Genomic DNA, 11,371 nt, shown 5'->3' with positions numbered 1-11,371 from the left:
AAACCAATAGTTGATCACTAGCACACGACTTGAGGTTTGCAACCTATCGTGTTGACATATTCTTGTTTCTGCGCCATTATAGTTGAGTTAACTATGCATGTGAGTTCTATGAGTTCTCATTTGGATGCATCAAGGCAAAGCAACTTAATCAATGAAAGTTCATTGATCTGTAGGTGAGCTGCTAATGAACTTGGAAGACATGCACTTGTGGTGCCAAGTGGCAAGAAATTGAGATTAAACGAGTTCAGTCCATCTGAGATTGATTTTGTCATAAAGCTTGTCTTATGATAATGGTTAGAATTGACAAATTCACATGGATAGGAACACATACACTATAAAATCTAAGTGTTATAAGGTTTCTCTACGCTTCATGAAAATGATTGTGAGGAAACGCTTTCACTAAGAGAGATTTTAAGGAGATAGCAGTTGTGTAAATTGCATTCTCAAATTCGATTATGATTACGACATCCCTATTCATAGTTTGAATTGCGAGAAGTGGCAAATAGTTTGAAAAATTAAGACTTATTGTTGTAAGTTCTGAAATTGTTTAGACACACATTTGAGCTTTCTAAAGGGTGTACGAGCTTAGATATAGATTTATCGAAGCATCTCGTATCAGAAATATGAACTTTGGTTAGAAAGTCAATAAGTATTGATTTCTAGAAGTCCAACTGATTTCTGAATACATGTAAAAGCTAGCGGGAGCATAAGTGTTATGCTGATAAGAAAATAATTATCATGTTAGTGGGAGCATGATTATTATGCTAAGTATTGCAAGTTAGCAATATTAATTATAGAAAAACAAAAGTTTCAATTTGCAAAGTTGCAAGGGTTGAAAAGTTGTTTTGCTATAATTAAGGGAGAGAATATTATACTTCATTTCGAATCTAAAAGCTTAGATCGAGGAATTATAATCAAATTTAGTCAAATATATATGAATGTTATGTTTGAATGGTTCAACATAAGGAAATTCTATATATGAAAATGTTAATTGCGTACTCAAATTCAATTATGATTATGGTATCCCTCTTCATAATTCGAATTGTGAGAACATGGCAAATAGAAACATTATAGCAGAGAACTGGTCTAGTATCATGTCCTTATGTGAGACATCATGAACCGTGTCCCATATGCTTCGGATATAGGATCGATTATATGTGCTATAAAGGACAATCCGTTCTAAATTTTCCAAATGCCTAGGGTATTAAGGGGAAAAAGGTGTAACGCCCCGATTCCAGGTATGGATTTAAATAAAAGGTTAATTGGTTTAATGTCCTACTCGACGAGTTGGTTACCCTACTCGTCGAGTAGCAGCGGGGTTGGAACGCTTGGATTTAGAGCCCTTATAGCCATGCATACACGTAAAGTTCCATTAAGAACTTAAAATAGGCATTTAGAGCCCTTATAGCCATGCATACACGTAAAGTTTGCAACTTTACGTGATAAGCATGCCCTGGAAGCTTGGATCTGTGATTTGGAGCCGCTGCATGGCTCAAAACAAGTCTGTATGGAAAAAGGACTGAATGGACTCGGCGAGTCGCAAGGTTGACTCGGCGAGTCACATGAAGATGGCCGTGGACTCGACGAGTTGGATGAACAACTCGGCGAGTCCGATGAAGATCACCATAAGACTCGGCGAGTTGAAGAACAACTCGACGAGTCGGATGAGTTTTCCCCAAGTTATGAATGTGTGTGTGTGTTCGTCGTATGCAAAAAGGAAAACTCGACGGGTGGCCTTAGAGTTTGGTCGAGAATCGGAGAAACTCGACGAGTCACCTCGATGACTCGGCGAGTGGGATAGTGTTTCAAGGAACTCGACGAGTAGCCGAGGGTACTCGGCGAGTAAGGTCAACATGGACTGTTGACCTTGACTGAGGACTTTGACTTTGAGCAGGGGTTGACTAGTGAGTTATGGAGTACCTTATAAGGTTAAGGACTTATGAGTATATTGTGCTATGGTATTAGGTGGTGGAGCCTGTGCCAAGTAATTCGAGAGTTGGGTTTAATCTTCCGGGTCGACATTTGCGAGGTGAGTTATCCTCACTATACTAAGGGGTCTAAGGCACCAAGGCCGACCCATTGGATATGATATCCTAGTAGTTGTATTATGTTGTGTATAAGTTGGTTATGCATGCTAGTTTGATATGCTAGAGGGTAGGTTTGTAGGACTACCTGTGATACTGATTGATTACCTGTATGTGCATTATCTGTTACATATTGATATGTTATGTGGGATGGGTTGAGGTTGTACTGCTCCGTGCGGTAGCCAACAAACCCTAGGGTATTCCAGATATGTGCTGAGGGCCCGGTAGGCATTCCAGACTCATACTGAGGACTCGGGAGCATTCCAGATACGAGCTGAGGGCCCGATAGGCATTCCAGACTCGTACTGAGGGCTCGATGGTATTCCAGATACGAGCTGAGGGCCCGGTAGGCATTCCAGACTCGTACTGAGGACCCAGGGGTAATCCATCTTGTAAAGCTGTGGACCCATTGCATGTTGTTCTGTTCAGTTTGTTATGATTTGTCATGGTGTGACATGGTTATGTGGACTGTATGTGTATTGGTATTTTGGGGGGTAACTCACTAAGCTCTCGGGCTTATAATTTCAGTTTATTGTTTCAGGTACATCAGGGGATCGCGGCAAGGCGGGCATGATCGTACAGCTCCTCCTATTATGTTTATGTTTCTGGGAATACTCTGATAAAAATGTATTTTGAAAACAAAGTTGTAATGTTTTGATGAACTTGACATGTTTTGAAAGATAAAATTGGTTCGAAATTTTTGGGTGTTACAAGTTGGTATCAGAGCCTTGGTTTGAGTGAATTGGAGGAACACTCGTGTAACTCAAGTCTCAAATCAAGGAAAGGATTTTCAAAATGATTTTTCAAAGAGGTTTCAAAATAAATAAAGGAGGATGCAGGGCGTACGATCAGCCGGAGCCAGTAAGTAGACCCCAAAATACTATACAAGTGATCTGATTATGTGATATGATAGAACAACATGTTAGTGCTAGGCTAGGGATCTTCAGGAATTGCATGATAGAATTGCTTGATTACATGATGCCTACTAGCCTAGGGTTTCCTTTATATGAGATTGACATCATTACTGTAGTTGCTTAGTGTATGCATCACAGTTGTACATAATTAAGATCTTATAGCCTGAGAATATTTGATTTGGCCTTATGTTTTGTTCTTGTTTGATTGGGAGCTTAGGGTAGGATTGGATATTCGAAAGTCTATCGGGTCCAGCGTTATGTATGGCTAGCATACACTAGTGCTGCAGGGTTGGTGGAAGTTTCATGGATGGGTGGGTTGTGTGAGGCCGGGAGGCCAGTTATGAGATATTTAGCATTCCTCTAGGAGTGAGGATTGAGCGCTCGCCATGTTGTGTATATTGTTAGGGTGTTGTGGTGATACTTGAGACAAATATGGGTAGGTGTGGAAGGTAGTAGGGGCCCATACTACTGAAAGCACATGACCTATACGCGTGTCAAGTAAGTCACAATCCCTAGGGTTAGTAGGGAGTTGGTTCCCAGTGATTTATATGGATTATCTGATATCTTGTGGTATGTTTCAGAATGGTGATGACGAGGCGCTTCGTGGCTGGATCCGGTTCGGGATCAGGATCCGGGGACAGAGGCCAAGAGAGGCCGACAACACCTGAGCCAGTGGTGCATATGGGTACAGAGGAGTTGGATGCCAGGATTCGAGAGATCCTCCATGATGAGGTTGCTGCTGCATTCCGGGCTCAGTTACCGGAGATGTTCGGGTCGATTAAGACCGCCATGGTGGAGTATTTTGATGAGCGCTATGCAGCCCTTGCAGAGACAGCCGCCGCAGCAGCTGCATCAGCTGTATCCGCGGCAGGAGGAGGAGTTGGTAGAGGTTTTCAGTACAGGGACTTCAATAACACGAAGCCCCCTACTTTTGATGGGACGCAGGATCCCATCAAGGCCATGAGATGGATTTCAGACGTGGAGGGGTGTTTCTTCACCTGCTCGTGTCCTGCTGACCAGAAGGTCAGGTGTGCTCTGAACCTGCTTAGGTGTGGCGCCAAGGACTGGTGGAGACTTGCGACTGGGTCGTACACTGATGATCAGAGAGCTGCTGTTACTTGGGAGCAGTTCAGGGATATGTTTCGCGCCCGTTACATTCCACGGGTTGAGCGGGAGCGGTTGGCACAGGAGTTTCTGAGTTTGAGACAGGATGGGGAGTCGGTGACGGAGATCACCCGGATGTTCACTGAGAGGGCGATGTTTTGCTTGGAGTTTGCTTCAGAGCAGGCTCAGATGACCCGTTATCTGAGCATGCTCAAGACGGATATCCGTCAGTTTGTGTCTACCCAACGATGTGATACTCTTCTAGAGTTGCAGGAGGCCGCCAGACGGCGTGAGTTGGAGATTGAGCAGCAGTTGAGAGAACAGCGGCAGGCCCCTGCACATTCTCAGCCGGCGCCGAAGCGGTCTAATACCGCTGATACTAGGACCGGGGGTCAGCAGAGCCGCACTTGTGGGAAGTGTGGCAAGGGTCATTCTGGTGTGTGTCGATTTGGTAGTGGATGCCACAAGTGTGGCAAGGAGGGGTATTGCACGAAGGACTGTCGCCAGGCCGCCCCAGTTCAGGGTATGAGGTTGTGCTATCACTGCGATCAGGTTGGTCACATGAGGGCCAACTGTCCACTACTTGCCGCCAAGCCGGCACAGGCTCCTGCGCCGGCTACGTTGAGGATTACCGATGGGAGGCAGGGCAGAGCAGAGCCTACGAAGGCTCAGGGACGCGCATTTCAGCTTACAGCAGAGGAGGCCAGGGCATCACCAGATGTGGTGGCCGGTATGTTTCTATCTTTTATCTCATTTCCTATATCTGTTGTATGCTTATCTGTTGTACCTGTGATTAGGTACGTTTTTAGTAAACTCCTTGCCTGCTTTGGTCTTATTTGACTCGGTGGCGAGTCGTTCCTTCGTATCTCAGTCGTTTAGTAGGGAGTTCAGTGCGCCTGTGGGCAAGCTAGAGTGTCCGTTGCGAGTGTCTATCGCCAACGAGCACGGGGTTTCTGCTTCTTCAGTTTATAGAGGACGTGACTTGGAGATTTTCGGGGTGTCCTTTCCGATAGATTTGATTCTGATCCCCGTGGGGGAGGTGTGCGTGATTGTGGGCAGGATTGGCTCAGTCGGTTCGGTGCTATGATTGATTGCGAGGGCCAGCGAGTGGTAGTTCGAACCCAAAGAGGGGGAGAACTGATTGTATATGGCGAGGGCACCAAAGTGGGATCAGGGTTTTGTTCAGCTGCCAGGGCTCGGTAGTACATTCAGCACGGGTGTGCGGGTTATCTAGCGTATGTGGTAGATACGCGAGTCAGGGATCAGATTTCGGTTTCCGATGTACCGGTGGTCAGGGAGTTCACAGATGTGTTTCCGGAGGAGTTGCCAGGGATACCTCCGGAGAGGCAGGTCGAGTTCAGGATCGACCTGGTGCCAGGTGCGGCCCCTATCGATAAGGCGCCGTACCGATTGGCACCACCAGAGATGCAGGAGCTGTCATCGCAGCTACAGGAACTGCTGGGCAAGCAGTTCATTCGACCAAGCAGTTCTCCATGGGGAGCGCTGATACTTTTTGTCCGGAAGAAGGACGGTTCGCACCGAATGTGTATTGATTACCGGGAGTTGAATAAGTTGACGATGAAGAACCGTTACCCACTCCCGAGGATAGACGATCTCTTCGATCAGTTACAGGGCGCATCTTGGTTTTACAAGATAGACTTGAGGTCTGGGTATCATCAGGTCAGGGTCAGAGAGGAGGACGTGGAGAAGACCGCATTCCGAACTCGTTATGGACATTACGAGTTCGTGTTGATGCCGTTTGGTCTCACCAACGCGCCAGCGGTGTTCATGGACGTGATGAATCGGGTCTGCAGACCGATGCTTGATCGCTCGGTCATAGTGTTTATAGATGATATCTTGGTGTATTCCAAGACCCGAGAGCAGCATGAGGAGCATCTGAGAGAGCTGTTGGGAGTTCTGAGACGAGAACGGCTGTACGCCAAATTCTCGAAGTGTGAGTTTTGGTTACGAGAGGTCCAGTTCCTCGGACATCTCGTTAACCAGGAGGGGATTTTGGTCGATCCGGCCAAAATCGAGGCGGTTATGCAGTGGGAGATTCCGAAATCTCCCTCAGATATTAGGAGCTTTCTGGGATTGGCAGGGTACTACCGGAAGTTCATACGGGATTTCTCCAAGATTGCAGTACCCTCACTCGTCTGACGAGGAAGGGGTGGATTTCCGGTGGGGTCCCGAGCAGCAGAGGGCGTTTGAGACCCTCCGTCAGCATTTGTGTGAGGCACCAGTATTGACACTCCCGGAGGGAGTTGAGGATTTTGTGGTGTTCTGTGATGCATCCATCACAGGTTTAGGGGCGGTCTTCATGCAGAGAGGACGAGTGATAGCCTACGCATCGCGACAGCTGAAGCCGCCTGAGACGAGATACCCTACGCATGACTTGGAGCTGGGGGCGGTGGTGTTCGCCCTTAAGATATGGAGACATTACCTCTATGGGGTCCGCTGTACCATTTACACGGATCACAAGAGCTTGAGACATATCATGGATCAGCCGAACCTGAACATGAGGCAGCGCAGGTGGCTGGATGTAGTCAAGGACTACGATTGTGAGATCCTTTACCACCCCGGTAAAGCGAATGTGGTTGCGGATGCTTTGAGCCGCAAGTCAGCTGGGTCTTCCACCCCCGCGGTATGTATGAGGATAGCGGTGGATTCTCCGCTTGTGAGTTTGATCAAAGATGCCCAGGTAGAGGGCATGCGACCTGAGAATTGGAAGCTGGAGAGAATCAAGGGTGAGAATACCCGGTTCATACAGGATAGTCGGGGACTATTGACCCGATGCGGTCGGGTTTGGGTTCTGATGTCTGGTGGGGTTAGGCAGACGGTTATGGAGGAGGCTCATAAGTCTCATTTCTCTATTCACCCGGGGGCCACCAAGATGTACCAGGATTTGAGTTTGAGCTATTGGTGGCCATGCATGAAGCGAGAGATCGCTTGGTACGTCGAGAGGTGCTTGACCTGTAGGATGGTCAAGGCCGAGCATCAGAGGCCGCATGGAAAGCTGCAGCCCCTAGAGATTCCCATGTGGAAATGGGAACAGATCACGATGGATTTTATTACCAAGTTGCCAAGGACGGCAAAGGGGTTTTATGCTATATGGGTCATCGTGGATCGATTGACCAAGAGTGCCCACTTCTTGGCTATACGGGAGAGCTCATCGGCCGAGAAATTGGCCGAATTGTACGTTCGCGAGATCGTGTCTCACCATGGGGTTCCTGTTTCCATTGTCTCTGATTGGGATGTCAGGTTTACCTCCCGCTTCTGGCAAAAGTTTCACGAGGAGCTGGGCACGCGGTTGCACTTCAGCACAACATTCCACCCGCAGACAGACGGCCAGAGCGAACCGACTATTCAAACCCTCGAGGACATGTTGAGGGCGTGTGTCATTGATTTCGGTGGGAGTTGGGATTCTCACCTACCGCTTGCGCAGTTCGCCTACAACAACAGCTATCATTCTAGCCTTGGCGCCCCGCCATTCGAGCTGTTGTACGGGCGGAGATGTCGCACCCCGGTTTGTTGGGGTGAAGTTGGACACTGAGTGATGGGTAGTACGGAGGTAGTCTTGCAGACTACCGAAAAGATCCAACAGGTTAGACAACGTTTGCAGACCGCTCAGAGTCGGCAGAAGAGTTATGCCGACAGACGCCGATCTGAGTTGGAATTTCAGGTGGGTGACATGGTACTCCTGAGGGTCTCGCCCTGGAAAGGCGTGATTCGCTTCAGGAAGAGGGGAAAATTGGGTCCCCGATATATTGGGCCGTTCAGGATCATTGCCAGGGTTGGCAAGGTGGCTTACAGGCTAGAGCTGCCGGAGGAGCTTAGTCGGATACACAACACTTTCCACGTTTCGCAGCTGCGAAAGTGCATCATGGACCAGGAGGCAGTAGTATCGCTGGATGATATTCAAGTCGATGAGCGCCTGAACTATGTGGAGAGACCTGTAGCCATTTTGGAGAAGAAGAGGAAGATTCTGAGGAATAAGGAGATATCTTTGGTGAAAGTACAGTGGGAGCATCGAAGGGGGTCCGAGTGGACGTGGGAGACGGAGGCCGAAATGCGGGAGCATTGCCCGGAGTTATTCGCTGTAGCAGACTTCGAGGATGAAGTCTAGTTCAAGTGGGGGAGAATTGTAACGCCCCGATTCCAGGTATGGATTTAAATAAAAGGTTAATTGGTTTAATGTCATACTCGACGAGTTGGTTGCCCTACTCGTCGAGTAGCAGCGGGGTTGGAACGCGTGTTTAGTGACCTACTCGACGAGTCCACTAAGGGACTCGACGAGTAGGAGCTAGCAGATGAAACCCTAAATCTCGGGGTTTTGCACCCTATTTAAGGAATGATAAGCCTCCTATGGCCTCTTTGCAGTCTTTGTGAGCCCCTTAAAACCCTAATACGTGTGTGTGTGCCCATTGTGTGTTTGAAGCTTGAAGAGAGGATCCTTGGAGGGAGAAGGCTTAGAGGAGAAGGAGATTGGAGCAAGTAGAGTGTGGGAATCAACTCTTATCTCTGTTATCATCTTCTGGAGGTAACCAAATTGCCTTTTCTTTGTGAATCTCTTCTATTGGTTGAGTTTTAGGGTTTTTGGTGAGATATTAAGTTGGAAAGATGAGCTATGGGCTAGATCTGAGGTTGTAACTTCAGATCTGGACCCTCCTTGGATTCTATAAGCATAAAGTTTCAGTTTTGGTCATGATTAAGGTCCCTCTTGAGCATGAAGTTCCATTAAGAACTTAATTTAGAGCCCTTATAGCCATGCATGCACGTAAATTTTGCAACTTTACGTGATAAGCATGCCCTAGAAGCTTGGATCTGTGATTTGGAGCCGCTGTATGGCTCAAAACAAGTCTGTATGGAAAAAGGACTGAATGGACTCGGCGAGTCGCAAGGTTGACTCGGCGAGTCACATGAAGATGGCCGTGGACTCGACGAGTTGGATGAACAACTCGGCGAGTCCGATGAAGATCACCATAAGACTCGGCGAGTCGGATGAGTTTTCCCCAAGTTATGAATGTGTATGTGTGTTCGTCGTGTGCAAACTCTAGGGTATTCCAGATATGAGCTGAGGGCCCGGTAGGCATTCTAGACTCATACTGAGGACTCGGGAGCATTCCAGATACGAGCTGAGGGCCCGGTAGGCATTCCAGACTCGTACTGAGGGATCGATGGTATTCCAGATACGAGCTGAGGGCACGGTAGGCATTCCAGACTCGTACTGAGGACCCAAGGGTAATCCAGCTTGTAAAGCTATGGACCCATTGCATGTTGTTCTGTTCAGTTTGTTATGATATGTCATGGTGTGACATGGTTATGTGGACTGTATGTGTATCGGTATTTTGGGGGGTAACTCACTAAGCTCTCGGGCTTACAGTTTCAGTTTATTGTTTCAGGTACATCAGGGGATCGCGGCAAGGCGAACGCATGATCGTACAGCTCCTCCTATAATGTTTATGTTTCTGGGAATACTCTGATAAAAATGTATTTTGAAAACAAAGTTGTAATGTTTTGATGAACTTGACTTGTTTTGAAACTTTAAATTGGTTCGAAATTTTTGGATGTTACAAAAGGACTAGAACTAGATTTGATTAAAGTGGTTAAACAACTATCAAGGACGATCTAAGGTTCGCTAAGGATCGGTCTCTTGTGAGTAGTTGCAAGTATAGTTATGAGTGGACCATATCGACATTATTATGAATAGGTAAGATTCTATTAAGAATGAGTTGTCATATGGAAAATGTGGAAATGTTTCCATAATGGGAGTTGGATATTAAGGATCTATGTAGATTAGAAACTTTTATGCAAGAAGGATGTTCAAAGGAATGTACTTTGAATGCGAGACTTCCTATCTATGGAATTGTCTTGTAGCAATCTCCAATAGAGCCCTTTGTAATTTCAGTGGCAGAGTCTTGGTGACTTTTGTGATGTGACATTACAAAAGGATCATTGCATAAAATGTTAGAATCTAACATATTCTGATAGTGGCAATAATTTGGCATTTTGACACTTGTAATAAGGATTAGGAGTTGTGAAATAAGCATCATTGGTAGTCTTTTTCAATTGATCTATTACACAAAGTAAGGATCATAGGTAAACACAGTGTGCATGCTTGGAGCATGGGACATCTAGTGTTTTAATTCAAGTAGTAAGTTGATTACTCGAAATGGTATACAATGGATAATGTGTAATCGTTATGGTCATTAAATAATAAGTGTTTTATTTATGCTCACAAGTTTGAGACCATATTGGATTCGATTATTCTTGTGTTTCACTTTGCATGTTTTGACTTCCAGAATAACTAGGTTATTCAAACATCCATAGTCGGTCATACGTTGGAAGTAGGTATGAAGCAAGACTATCATGAATTTGTCTGTAGATTGTCTAAGGTGTTTAGACATAGCACAAGTCTGGTGCAGAGTTCATGAGTACTCCTGAAATAAGATTTGAGTATTGGACTAAACCCACGCTCACGTGAATCACTTCATGGATTTTATCACGAGTGATTGTGAGACGATAATATCTTATATTCTTGAAAAGAAGAGATATGAGTTGCAGTTTGCGAGTCGGTTGCACGTTGATAATACGGAAACGAACCAATAACTTGGTGTTATAAAATGTATTGTTGTGTGTGATTTGATAAGTAAATAGAGCAAGCATATGAGTCGACGTTTATCCGTTCCTTTTACCCAAAGTTAGATAAAAGCGATATTTGTGGGCCCCTCAATGATTTAGTAATGACACCCAAAGCGCTTGGCCAAGCCTGGACTAAGTCGATGTGTTCAATTGTAGTCTATTGTCAGTTGTCATAAATCGGAAATCGGGAAACAACACATGAACAGAGAGAATGATTTAAATCCATGTCTCAGTTCATACGATAACTTGTAGTATGGAGGAATATATGATCCCTTATTTAAAGGACGCGCATATGATAAGATCAGAGTTGACAGCGGCTTTTGAAAGCTACGATTGCTAATGAGGTTTTGAATTCGTACTTTCAAAATAGTTATTAGACTTTTCCAAGTGGGAGACTGTTAGATTAGTGTCTAATTCCATAACTATTTTGGTATGTACTTGACCAGATTATGAGCATGATCCTTTTGGGTTGCCTTCACCATAGCAACTTGTAGGATGAATTATGAAGAAAGAGGATTAATTATGATTTATTAATATATTATGAGAGTAATACATTAAGAGAAATCATATTATTTAATTAAGATTGATCAGAAATTAATTTGGCATTTAATTTGGTGGTCAAAAGAG

This window comes from Lactuca virosa, chromosome 4, assembly GCF_052849685.1.
Source record: "Lactuca virosa cultivar CGN04683 chromosome 4, Lactuca_virosa_CGN04683_v6, whole genome shotgun sequence".
NCBI classification, from domain to species: Eukaryota; Viridiplantae; Streptophyta; class Magnoliopsida; order Asterales; family Asteraceae; genus Lactuca; species Lactuca virosa.
Note: the sequence above shows the minus strand (reverse complement) of the source record.